An 11,214-nucleotide genomic window follows, 5' to 3' on the forward strand; every position below is an offset into this window, starting at 1 on the left:
GGCCCAGTTGGCTCTGCAGCCTTGACTTAAATCATTTCTCCTTTTGGCCTCTGTCTAGGTCAAAAAAAGAACAGTGCACAAATTACAAAGATCAGGAATGAAAGAGTCATGAACATCACTAAAGACCCTACAGGCATTAAAAGGATAAGGACTGTATACTATGGATAGCTCTATGCCCATAATTTTGACAATGTAGATGAAATGGACAAATTCATTAAAACTCCCAGAATACCTAACTCATTTTGCAGGATATCAGTGGGTCCCCTGGTGAAAAACAAACAAGAATCTGTGACAAACAGAACAACGAAGAAAACTAGTCTAGCTATTGTGGTCCTAGAGTCAGGAATTCTATGGATGGCTCTTCAGAGGAGCCTTAAAACCTTGGTACTGGCTGTGATACTCTAGATATCCTCTTGTCTCTGCCAGAATGGCAGAGAGCAGAACTTGTTTGTATATTCTTTTTTATTTTTTTTAAAAGATTTTATTTATTCATGAGAAAGACACACACACACACAGAGAGAGAGAGAGAGAGAGAGAGGAGAGAGAGAGAGAGAGAGAGAGAGGCAAAGACACAGGCATAGGGAGAAGCAGGCTTCCGGCAAGGAGCCCGATGTGGGACTCAATCCCAGATCCTGAGATCACGCCCTGAGCGGAAGGCAGACACTCAACCACTGAGCCACCCAGGCATCCCTTTATTCTTTTTTTACTATAAAAAATTTCAATCACAAAAGTAGAACAGTATTAAAACAAACCTCCAGATCCCCATCTCCTAGATTTAATTGTAAACATCTTCCAAAAATTGTTTCATCTATTTTTTCTTTGTATTTTAAAATAAATCCCAGACATATTTCAACCCTAAATATTCTGATACTCCTCCCTAAAAAAAAAAAAATTCTCTTACATAATGATTTCACATCTAACAAAATTAATAATTCCTTGAAGTCATTCAATACTCTATGTAAATTTCCTGGTTGTCCCCTAAAACATCCTTTTATACTTTGTTTGAATCAGAATTCAAACAAGGTCTACATACTGAATTTGACTATTATGCTTCCTAAGACTCTTTTAATCTTAAACACTAATACTACCCCTTCCCCGGTTTTTCATACCATTGATTGTTGAAGACAATCAGTTATCCTGTAGATTTCTCCATGTTTGGGGTTTTTCTGATAGAGCAGAGGTTTGAAATCTGAGGTCTGGATGTGCTCAAGGGTCCCCAAAGCTCCTGAAATTAGATGGAAAAGAATGTACTAGGTCGCCCCCCTCACCCCCAACTCTCTGGCCATTGGAAAGAGTCTGTAGCTTTCATCAGATTCTCCAGTCCCTGAAACAAACATGTTAAATCACCACGTAAGGAAAGAACTGAAGAAACCTGGGCTTTAGCTCAAATACTGCCAGTAATCAGTTGAATGACCTATAACAAGTACCCTCCCTTTCCTGGGCCCTAGATTTTTCATTTTTGATGGGACAATTACATTTCAGACCTCTCTGGGATTTTAAAAAGGGTTTCCAGCCCCACATCTTTCTCCTAGAATATGTGCTCAGGATAGTGTGAAAGATTTTCCCTATTTTGCACAGCTAGCAACTGCTCTGAACCAGGAAATAGGTAATAGGGAGTTGAACTTGGGTAAGACCTGAAAGGGAAGAGGACCTTACATTTCCTGGAAGATTACTATATGCTCAAATTCAAGTGACTGACTATAGACATCAGACTGAGATTGTGAAATGGATCCTGACAGCACAAAAGAACTCCTAGATGGCTTATCTCTGAGCACTGAGTCCCGGGGCACTCCAATGTTTAGAAAAGGGAGACACGGGCAGCCCCAGTGGCCCAGCGGTTTAGCGCTGCCTTCAGCCTGGGGTGTGATCCTGGAGACCCAGGATCGAGTCTCACGTCAGGCTCCCTGCATGGAGGCTGCTTCTCCCTCTGCCTGTGTCTCTGCCACTCTCTCTCTCTCTGTGTCTGTCATGAATAAATAAATAAAATCTTAAAAAAAAAGAAGAGGGAGACATAACAGGGAACTGTCAAGGACATTGAGAAGCAACCAGGAATGTGAGAGAAGAAACACAAAAAAGTGGTGTCCAAAATTCAAGAGAATACATTTTAAGAAGAGGGAAGTGATAAACTGTGTCATATGTTAGTGATGGGTCAAGTAAGAGAAAGACCAAGAATTGACCATTGGAGTTGGTAAATTAGACATAATTGGTAATCTTGACAAATGTATTTTAGTGGGGTTGTGGGATAGACAGCCTGAATAGAGTGGGTTTAAGAGAGAATGGAATGAAAGGAATGAGCTCATTGGATTTTTTTTTCACTTTTTACTTGGAAATAATTTCAAGTTCAAAAGAATTGCAAAATTAAAATAATGCAATAAACAGGTATACCCTCATTTAGATTCAACTATTAACATTTACCTCATTTGCTTTTTCATTCTCTCCCTCTGCCATCCATTTTCCAATTTCAATGTTGTCCCTTGACTTAGGGTCCTTTGTAGTTTCTTTCCTGTTCCAGTCTGCAGTAACATTTTGCATTTAGTTGTCATGTCTCTTTAATGTCCTTAATATGGAACATTTCTATAGCCTTTATTTGCCTCTAATAATATTGATACTTGTGGTAAAATACACATAAAATTTATTATTTTAACTACTTTTCAATGTACACCTCTGTGGCATTACGTACATTCACATTCTTGTGCAACCATCACCATCCTCCCTCCAGAACTTTCTCATCTTTCCCAACTGAAACTCTGTACTCATTAAACACTAACTCCTATTCCCCATCTCCTCAGTCTCCAGCAACCACCATTTTACTTTCTGTATCTAGGATTTTGACTACAACATTGCCATTTTAAAAAAATATACACACACACACTTTTTTAAAAAAAGATTGATTTATTTTAGAGTGAGCAGGGAGAGGGGCAGAGGGAAAGGGAGAGAGAGAATCCTAAACAGACTCTGTGCTAAGCACAGAGTCCACTGCAGGACTCAATACCACAACCGTGAGACCACGACCCAAGTGGAAATCAAGAGTCAGCTGCTTAACCGACTGAGCCACCCAGGTGCCCCTAGTTGAACATTTCTTGTTTTGGGTTTGTCTGGTGTTTCTTCATGAACAGATCAAAGTTAGGCATTCTTTTGTTTTGTTTTGTTTTGTTTTAAGAGAGGGAGAGAGAATCTTAAATAGGCTCAATTCACAACCCAACAAGGGACTATATCTCACAGCATTGGTTCACAACCCTCTTGGGAGCTTCTCAGGTATAATCTGAAACTAGTCCCTATACACCAAGGGTAAGGAGAGAGAGAAGAAAGATGTAAGGCCTTTCAGGTTGGTAGGTGGCAATTTTAATATGGAAAGAAATAACTTCTATATGAGATTTGTTTTGGCCACAGCAAGATGAATGGATCCCACCTATCAAATCTTAAAAAGTTTATAAAGAAGCCCTAACCAAGCTCAGTCATGTATACCATGCAGTGTTTTCAGCACCACATTATCTCTAGGCTTTGTCCTTGGAGCAGCCTCTGGGAGCTGCTGAAAAAGGCAAGCAGAACTTCTCCATTCCAAGGGTAGAGGAGAGGGTGAGGAACCTCTGAGTGCCTGGGTCTATTTCATGGATCAATCAGCCATCACATCTTTTTTTTTTTAAGATTTTATTTATTCATGAGAGACACAGAGACAGAGGCAGAGACACAGACAGAGGGAGAAACAGGCTCCTCGCAGGGATCCTGATGTGGGACTTGATCCCGTGACCGGGATCACAACCTGAGCCAAAGGCAGATGCTCAACCACTAAGCCACCCAGCTGTCCCAGCCATCACATCTTTTTGATGATGTTCCCCAACAGATTATCCCTGAGAGCCTCCAGAAGGACCCAAATGGGCTGACACTTTGGACACCTGGCATCCTGAACTGAGAGAATAAATTTTTGTTTTAAGCCACCTGGTTTGTAGTAATTCATTATGGCGGCCCTAAGAAACAAGATCTGGGCACTAAGGGTGTTCATTTGCTACTAGGGTGACTTTGCTTGCTCTGTGGCCCCTTCAGCAGACAAAGCTAGGAAATATGTGTATGTATAAATACATATATGTGGACACATATACCTATATGCGTATCCACATATGCTTATCTACATGTACATATTTTAGAGACCATGAGTTTATATCAATACCTTTAATTTCAATCCATCTCCAGAGGGGTCATTGTTGCCTGCCCCTATTTTGTATTATTATGTCTTTTCTTTCTTTTCTTCTATAGTCAGTACCTTGACTCCTAACACCAGAAACACATTCATTTTTCCTCAAATCTATGATGCATTTAAAATAGTTTCAGGGGTGCCTGGGTGGCACAGTTGGTTAGCTGTCTGACTCTTGGTTTCAGCTTACGTCATGATCTCAAGAGTTGTGAGATCCAGGCCAACACTGGGTTCCTTGATCAGTATGGAGTCTGCTTGAGACTTTCCCTCTCCCTCTCTCCTGCTCACACACACTCTCTCTCTAAAATAAATCAATCTAGGGACGCCTGAGTGGCTCAGTGGTTGAGCGTCTGCCTTTGGCTCAGGGCGGGATCCTGGAGTCCCAGGATCGAGTCCCACGTCGGGCTCCCTGCATAGAGCCTGGTTCTCCCTCTGCCTATATCTCTGCCTCTCTCTCTGTGTGTCTCTCATGAATAAATAAATAAAATCTTTAAAATAAAATAAAATAAAATAAAATAAAATAAAATAAAATAAAATAAAATAAATCAATCTTAAAAAAATAGTTTTTCAGAATTGCTTTGCCCACACCACTACAATAAATAAACCTATTAAAAACAATTCAGAATTTGTGATGCTTTTCTCATACACACCCTATCCTGCCCAAGACAGAGTATTTTTCAAATACTATGCACGTAAGATACATGGACTAGTTCGCCCTTCCATTCTTTCCTTTTTTCATTTAGTTATGTTATTCATTTTGAAATACAATTAGTTTCATTTCTGTCAGTTTGCTTTTAGTTATAGGATTTTCACACTTTCCAATTCTTATAAATTTATTTTTGCTCAAATATATATATTAGCATACTTTCAAAAGTCAATAGTACATAAAAAGTACACTCAGAGAAGGGTTATTCTCTCCCATATACCATCTGCCCCATTTTGCCAAACATAAGGAAACATCCTTGTTTCCCCAGGTAGAAAACAATTGCACTGGCTGAATCTATCTGATAGTACTATGTTGGAACTCTGGAGTCTACTGAGGTTTGCAACTTCCAGAGAATACTTGGAAGCTAAACTGCAATTAATTTGGGTCAATTTCAGCTCTTTGCACAGTAGCAGCTACCCAGGCCCCAGCCGCAGCCCCAGCCCAGGGGCAGGCAGCTCTATGCCTGCGTTCTTGGAGCAGCTTGCACACAAATTCCAGCAGCCAGGACAGGCAAAAAGGACCCTACCCTTCAAATATCAGGTATCTGTGCTCTCACCTCCGATTGCTGCTTCTGATCACAGAGGTGCAGACAAAGAAGTGGGCAGCCATTTCAACAATGTACCTCCTCCATTGTTGGAAGCCCTTCCCTTCTGATTGAAAGGTCTTCCAGGGGGTTTAAAGGGACAGAGGTGTTTATTTCCCCTCTTCACTTTTCTATTTTTCCCCCTTTGAGAGCCAGGCATTAAATGGTAGGCATTTGAAAACCACTGCATATACAGAGAAAATCAGAAAGTGACCATACATGCCAGGAAGAGGCTCAAAAAGATCTTTAAAGACCTTAGGTTTAGGGCAGCCCCAGTGGCTCAGTGGTTTGGTGCCGCCTTCAGCCTGGGGTGTGATCCTGGAGACCTGGGATCGAGTCCCACGTTGGGCTCCCTGCATGGAGCCTGCTTCTCCCTCTGCCTGTGTCTCTGCCACTCTCTCTCTCTGTCTCTCTGTGTCTGTCATAAATAAATAAAATCTTTAAAAAAATAAAGACCGGAGATCCCTGGGGGGCTCAGCAGTTTAGAGCCTGCCTTCAGCCCAGGGCATGATCCTGGAGTCCCGGGATCAAGTCCCACATCGGGCTCCCGGCATGGAGCCTGCTTCTCCCTCCACCTGTGTCTCTGCCTCTCTCTCTCTCTCTCTCTCTCTGTATCTCATGAATAAATAAAATCTTTAAAAAAAAATAAAGACCTTAGGTTTAGGGTCATCCTCAGCACAGAGACAGCCTATGACTATAATAAATAAATAACAAAAACCAGTAAACCCAGGGGAAAGGGAAGAATTTCATTTATAGTCATATTATTAGATTCAAATGTTCAGTGTCCAGCAAAAACAAAAAACAAAAACAAAACAAAACAAAAAAAACACAAGGCTTACAAAGAACAGAAAAGTATGGACCATTCAAAGGGAAAAAAAATCAATTAACAGAACCCATCCCTGCAAAAGATCTGATTGCAGTTATACTAGACAAAAACTTTATTGTAACTTCTTTAAAGCTCAAAGAGCTAAGCAATACTGTGAAGAAAGTAAAATAACATGAGCAAATGGAAATATCAATGAAGAGAAAACTAAAAAGAAAGGCTGCAAAGTATAATAGCTGATGTAAAAAAATTTACTAGAGAGATTAAATGGCCTATGTGAGAAGGCAGGAAAGAATCAGCAAACTTGAAGTTAGGACAAAGGCAATTATTGAGTCTGAGGAACAGAAATAGAATTGAAGAAAAGTGAACAGAACTCATGGGTCCTATGGGACACCATGAAGTGGACGAACATAATGCAGTGCTGGAGAAGATAAAGAGAAATTAACTCTCAAAAAAAGAAAGTATGTGAAGAAATAATGGCTGAAAACTTCCCAAATTTGATAAAAGACATGATTATAAATGCTCAAGAAGTTCAATGAACTCCAAGTAAAATGAATCCAAAGAGACTTACACCAAGACACACTGTAATCAAACTTTTAAATGACAAAGACAAAGAATCTTAAAAGCAAGAGAGAAGCAAATCGTCACATACAAGAGACTCCTGCCCCCACCCCTGCCCTGAATGATAAGATTATCAGCAGATTTCTCATTAGGAACTTTTGAGACAGTGAGGCAGTAGGATGCTATATTCAGTGCTAAAAGAAAAACTGTCAACTAAGAATCCTGTATCTAGCAAAAGTGATACAAAAGCAAAAGTGTCCTTAAAAGTGAGGGAGGGGCTCCTGGGTAGTAGCTCAGTCAGTTAAGCATCAGACTCTTGATCTCAGCTCAGGTCTTGATCTCACAGTTGTTGAGTTCAAGCCCTGTGTTAGGCTCCATGCTATGCTGTAGGGACAGAGCTGTATGGGAACAGAGTTTTTGTATGGTCTTGAAGTTAAGCTGGTATAAATTCAAATTAGAGGTTTGTAACTTTGGAGTGTAAAATGCAATTCCCATAGAAACCACAAAGGAAATAGCTATATAATATATACAAAAGGAAATGAAAAAAGGAATTTAAACATTTCAGTACAAAAAAATTGACTAAACACAAAACAGTAATGCAGGAAATAGGAGATAAAAGAGCAATAAGGCATAGAGAAAATAATGACAAGTCCAACCTTATCAGTAATTAAATGTAGCAAATAGATTAAACTCTCCAATCAAAACACAGAGACTGGCAGATTTAAAAAAAACATGACCCAACTATATGCTGTCTACAAGAAACTTGCTTTAAATCCAAACACACAAATAGACTGAAAGGGAAAGGATGGGAAAAGATATTCTATTCCATGCAAATAGTAATCAATGGGGGCTATATTAATATCAGAGCAAGGGTGTCTATATTAATATCAGACAAAATATACTTTAAATAAAAAACACAAGTGATAAAGGACATTATATATATTAATAAAAGCTTTAATATACTAAAAAGATATAGTAATTATAAACATTTATATGCCTAATGACAGCCCATTAAAATATATAAAGCAAAAAGAGCTGAAAGGAGAGATAATTCTACATGTTGGAGACTTCAATAGCCCACTCACAATAATGGATAAACCACTAGATAGATAAGTAAGGAAACAGAGGACTTAACACAATAGACCAACTAATCTAACAGATATATACAGAACACTCTCCCCAACAACAGCACACACATTCTTCTGCAGTGAAAAATGAAATATTTTCCAAGATAGACCATATGTTAGGCCACTAGTTAAGTCTCAATAGATTTTTTTTTTTAAGATTTTTATTTATTCATGAAATAGAGAGAGAGGCAGAGGGAGAAGCAGGCTCCTCATGAAGCAGGAAGCCTGATGCAGGACTTGATCCCAGGACTCTGGGATCATGACCTGAGCCAAAAGCAGATGCTTAACCAACTGAGCCACCCAGGCACCCTGTCTCAATAGATTTTAAAAGATAGATGTCATACAGAGTATCTTCTCCAACCACAATAGAATGAAGTTAGAAATCAGTATCAGAAGGAAAACTGAAAATTCACAAAAGTAGAAAAGGAAAACAACACACTTTTAAACAACCAATGGATCAAAGAAGAAACCACAAGGGAAAATGAATTAGTTAATGAAATGAAGTTAAGCTGGAAAACAAAAATTTATGAGATACAGTGAAAGTGGTACTAAAGGGAAGACTTATAATTGTAAATTCTTACATAAAAAAATAAGAAAGCTGGGATCCCTGGGTGGCTTAGCGGTTTGGCGCCTGCCTTTGGCCCAGGGAGCGATCCTGGAGTCCCGGGATCGAGTCCCACGTCAGGCTCCTGGCATGGAGCCTGCTTCTCCCTCCTCCTGCGTCTCTGCCCCCCCTCCCCCGCTCTCTCATAAATAAATAAAAATAAATCTTTAAAAAAATAAGAAAGCTATTTAGCCAACATAACTTTACAATTTAAAGAACTAGAAAAAAAAGAACAAATTGAACTCAAAACAGAAGGAAGAAAATATTAGATCAGAGATAAATGGAATAGAAAATTGAAAAACAGAGAAAATTAATGAAACCAAAAGTTGTTTCTTCGAAGATCAACAAAATTGACAACCCTTTAGCTATGTGGACTAAGGAAAAGGAGAGGGGCACTTGGTGGCTCAGCAGGTTGTGTCCAACTCTTGATCTCAGGATTGTGAGTCCAAGCCTCTCCCCACCCAAAAAAGAAGAAGGCTCAAATTACTAAAATCAGAAATGAAAATGGGGACATTACTAAATTACTAAATGCTCTGCCAAACATTTAAAGAACAATACCGGGCAGCCCGGATGGCTCAGCGGTTTAGTGCCTGCCTTCGGCCCAGGGCGTGATCCTGGAAACCCAGGATCGAGTCCCACATTGGGCTCCCTGTATGGAGCCTGCTTCTCCCTCTGCCTGTGTCTCTGCCTCTTTCTCTCTTTCTCTGTGTCTCTCATGAATAAATAAATAAAATCTTAAAAAAAAAAAAAAAACAACAATACCAACCTGTCTCAAACTTTTCCAAAAAAACTGAAGGGGAATACTTCCTAACTCATTTATGAGGACAGCATTACTCTAATATCAAAGCCAAATAAAGACACAATAGACATAAAGGATTATAAGAGGACAGTATGAACAATTATACACCCCAAACTGGACAACCTAGATGAACTGGACAAATTCCTAGACACACAAAACCTACCAGACTGGACAGCCTGGGTGGCTCAGCGGTTTAGGGCCACCTTTGGCCCAGTGTGTGGTCCTGGATTCCCGGAATTGCATCCCACGTCGGGCTCCCGGCGTGGAGCCTGCTTCTCCCTCTGCCTGTGTCTCTGCCTCTCTATCTCTCATGAATAAATAAAATATTTTTTAAAAAGACAGTAGGATGTCACAGAAAGTAATGATCGTGTCAAGTGCTGCTAATAAGTAGAGTGAGAATTTAAAGTCAACCATTAGATTTAGCGAAACGAAGATCATTCGTAATTTTGACAAGAGCAGTTTCAGCTGACCTGATGAGTGTAAAAAGTCTGATTAGGTGGGTTCAGGAGAGAACAAGGGAAACGAAACCGGAAGCAAGATATATCAATCATATATCCCAGGAGTTTTTCTAGAAATGGGGCAGTCGTTGAAGGCAAAGGTGAAACTCATGGAACTTGGGAGGGATCCAGTTTGCAGGACAGTGGCTGCATCCTGCAAAATCCAGTGGGCAGCTCTCCCGTGCCCTGCATGGATGGAGAAAGTATGGCCTAGGGAGCGCCGCACCGTGGACGTGGCCCAAACTGGAGTAGAAGCCACCTGCCGTTCTGAGTGTCGTTCCGGAGAGAGATGCCGCACTACTCCCTCTGAGCCTCCTCTTCCCGCTGCTCTCCCAGTCCCTCCCTCCGAGGGTCCGGGTCCATCTCAGAACCGGAGGGGAGGGGCGACCCTGTAGCCAAAGAAGGCAACGAGCGCGGGAGCGACTCAGGCGGCGGGTGGAGCTCCCGGGAGGAGGCGGGGTGAGCCCTGCGGGTTCCGGGGCGGGAAATGGGGTCCCGCCCGCTCCGGGGCCTCCGGGACCGCAGCCCTTCTCGCCAGCGCGCGCATGCGCATCTGGATCCCCCGCCTCCGGTTGCCGCGCGCCCTAGCTCCACCCAGGTGCCCGCACGCACGCCTGGCGGGTGGGTCTCGCGTGCTTTCTTTCCCGCCAAAATTTGGTAATGGTATTTCCCAGCCCCAGCAAGGCGGAGGTGAGGCCTTCTCAGGGGGCTGGGCGGGCGCGGGACAAGGGAGCGATTGCTTGCGCTCGGGCAGCGTCTCTGCTCCCCACCAACCCACTCAGACATCGGTTTCCTCGGGCGTCTACACCGAAGGCAGAGGGGAGAAGGGCTCTCAGGTTTGCCTTTCTGCGTCCACCCCCGTCCACCTGTTTGCCTCAATGAGGAGGGGTGCAGAAAGAAGCCGGAGAAATATTTGAGTACTGACTGCTTGTACCACTGGTTTTATTTTATTTTAAAGATCTTATTTATTTATTCATGAGAGTCACAGAGAGAGAGAGAGGCAGAGACACAGGCAGAGGGAGAAGCAGGCTCCATGCAGGGAGCCCAACATGGGACTCGATCCCGGGTCTTCAGGATCACGCCCTGGGCCGAAGGCGGCGCTAAACCGCTGAGCCACCCGGGCTGCCCCACTGTTGGTTTTATGATAAGTTTTGCTTTGTGGCTTCTCCAGGCGGGGTGGGGCTCAGGCGCTGCCCTCGTACAGGGTTCCGGGGACCCCTTCAGAAGCACACAGAGCCAGCTGCGCATGCGGGCCGCTGATGCAGGGCCTCTGTCATAAAGGCCTCACGCACACAGGCCCGCATGGCTGGTGACTGGCTTTATAG

The 11,214-nt window shown here is 42.2% G+C and overlaps 1 long non-coding RNA gene across 1 annotated transcript; it reads right to left on the bottom strand.

Moving 5' to 3' along the window:
• Positions 1 to 1,176: 1,176 nt before the first annotated feature.
• LOC144286734 (uncharacterized) lies at positions 1,177 to 10,417 on the bottom strand. The gene is made up of 3 exons (XR_013354653.1): positions 9,556 to 10,417; positions 2,416 to 2,513; positions 1,177 to 1,225 (listed from the first exon to the last, which is right to left on the bottom strand). It is a non-coding gene; the product is annotated as an uncharacterized LOC144286734 (long non-coding RNA).
• Positions 10,418 to 11,214: the final 797 nt, after the last annotated feature.

Source organism: Canis aureus, chromosome 1 (assembly GCF_053574225.1).
Source record: "Canis aureus isolate CA01 chromosome 1, VMU_Caureus_v.1.0, whole genome shotgun sequence".
Classification (NCBI taxonomy): domain Eukaryota; kingdom Metazoa; phylum Chordata; class Mammalia; order Carnivora; family Canidae; genus Canis; species Canis aureus.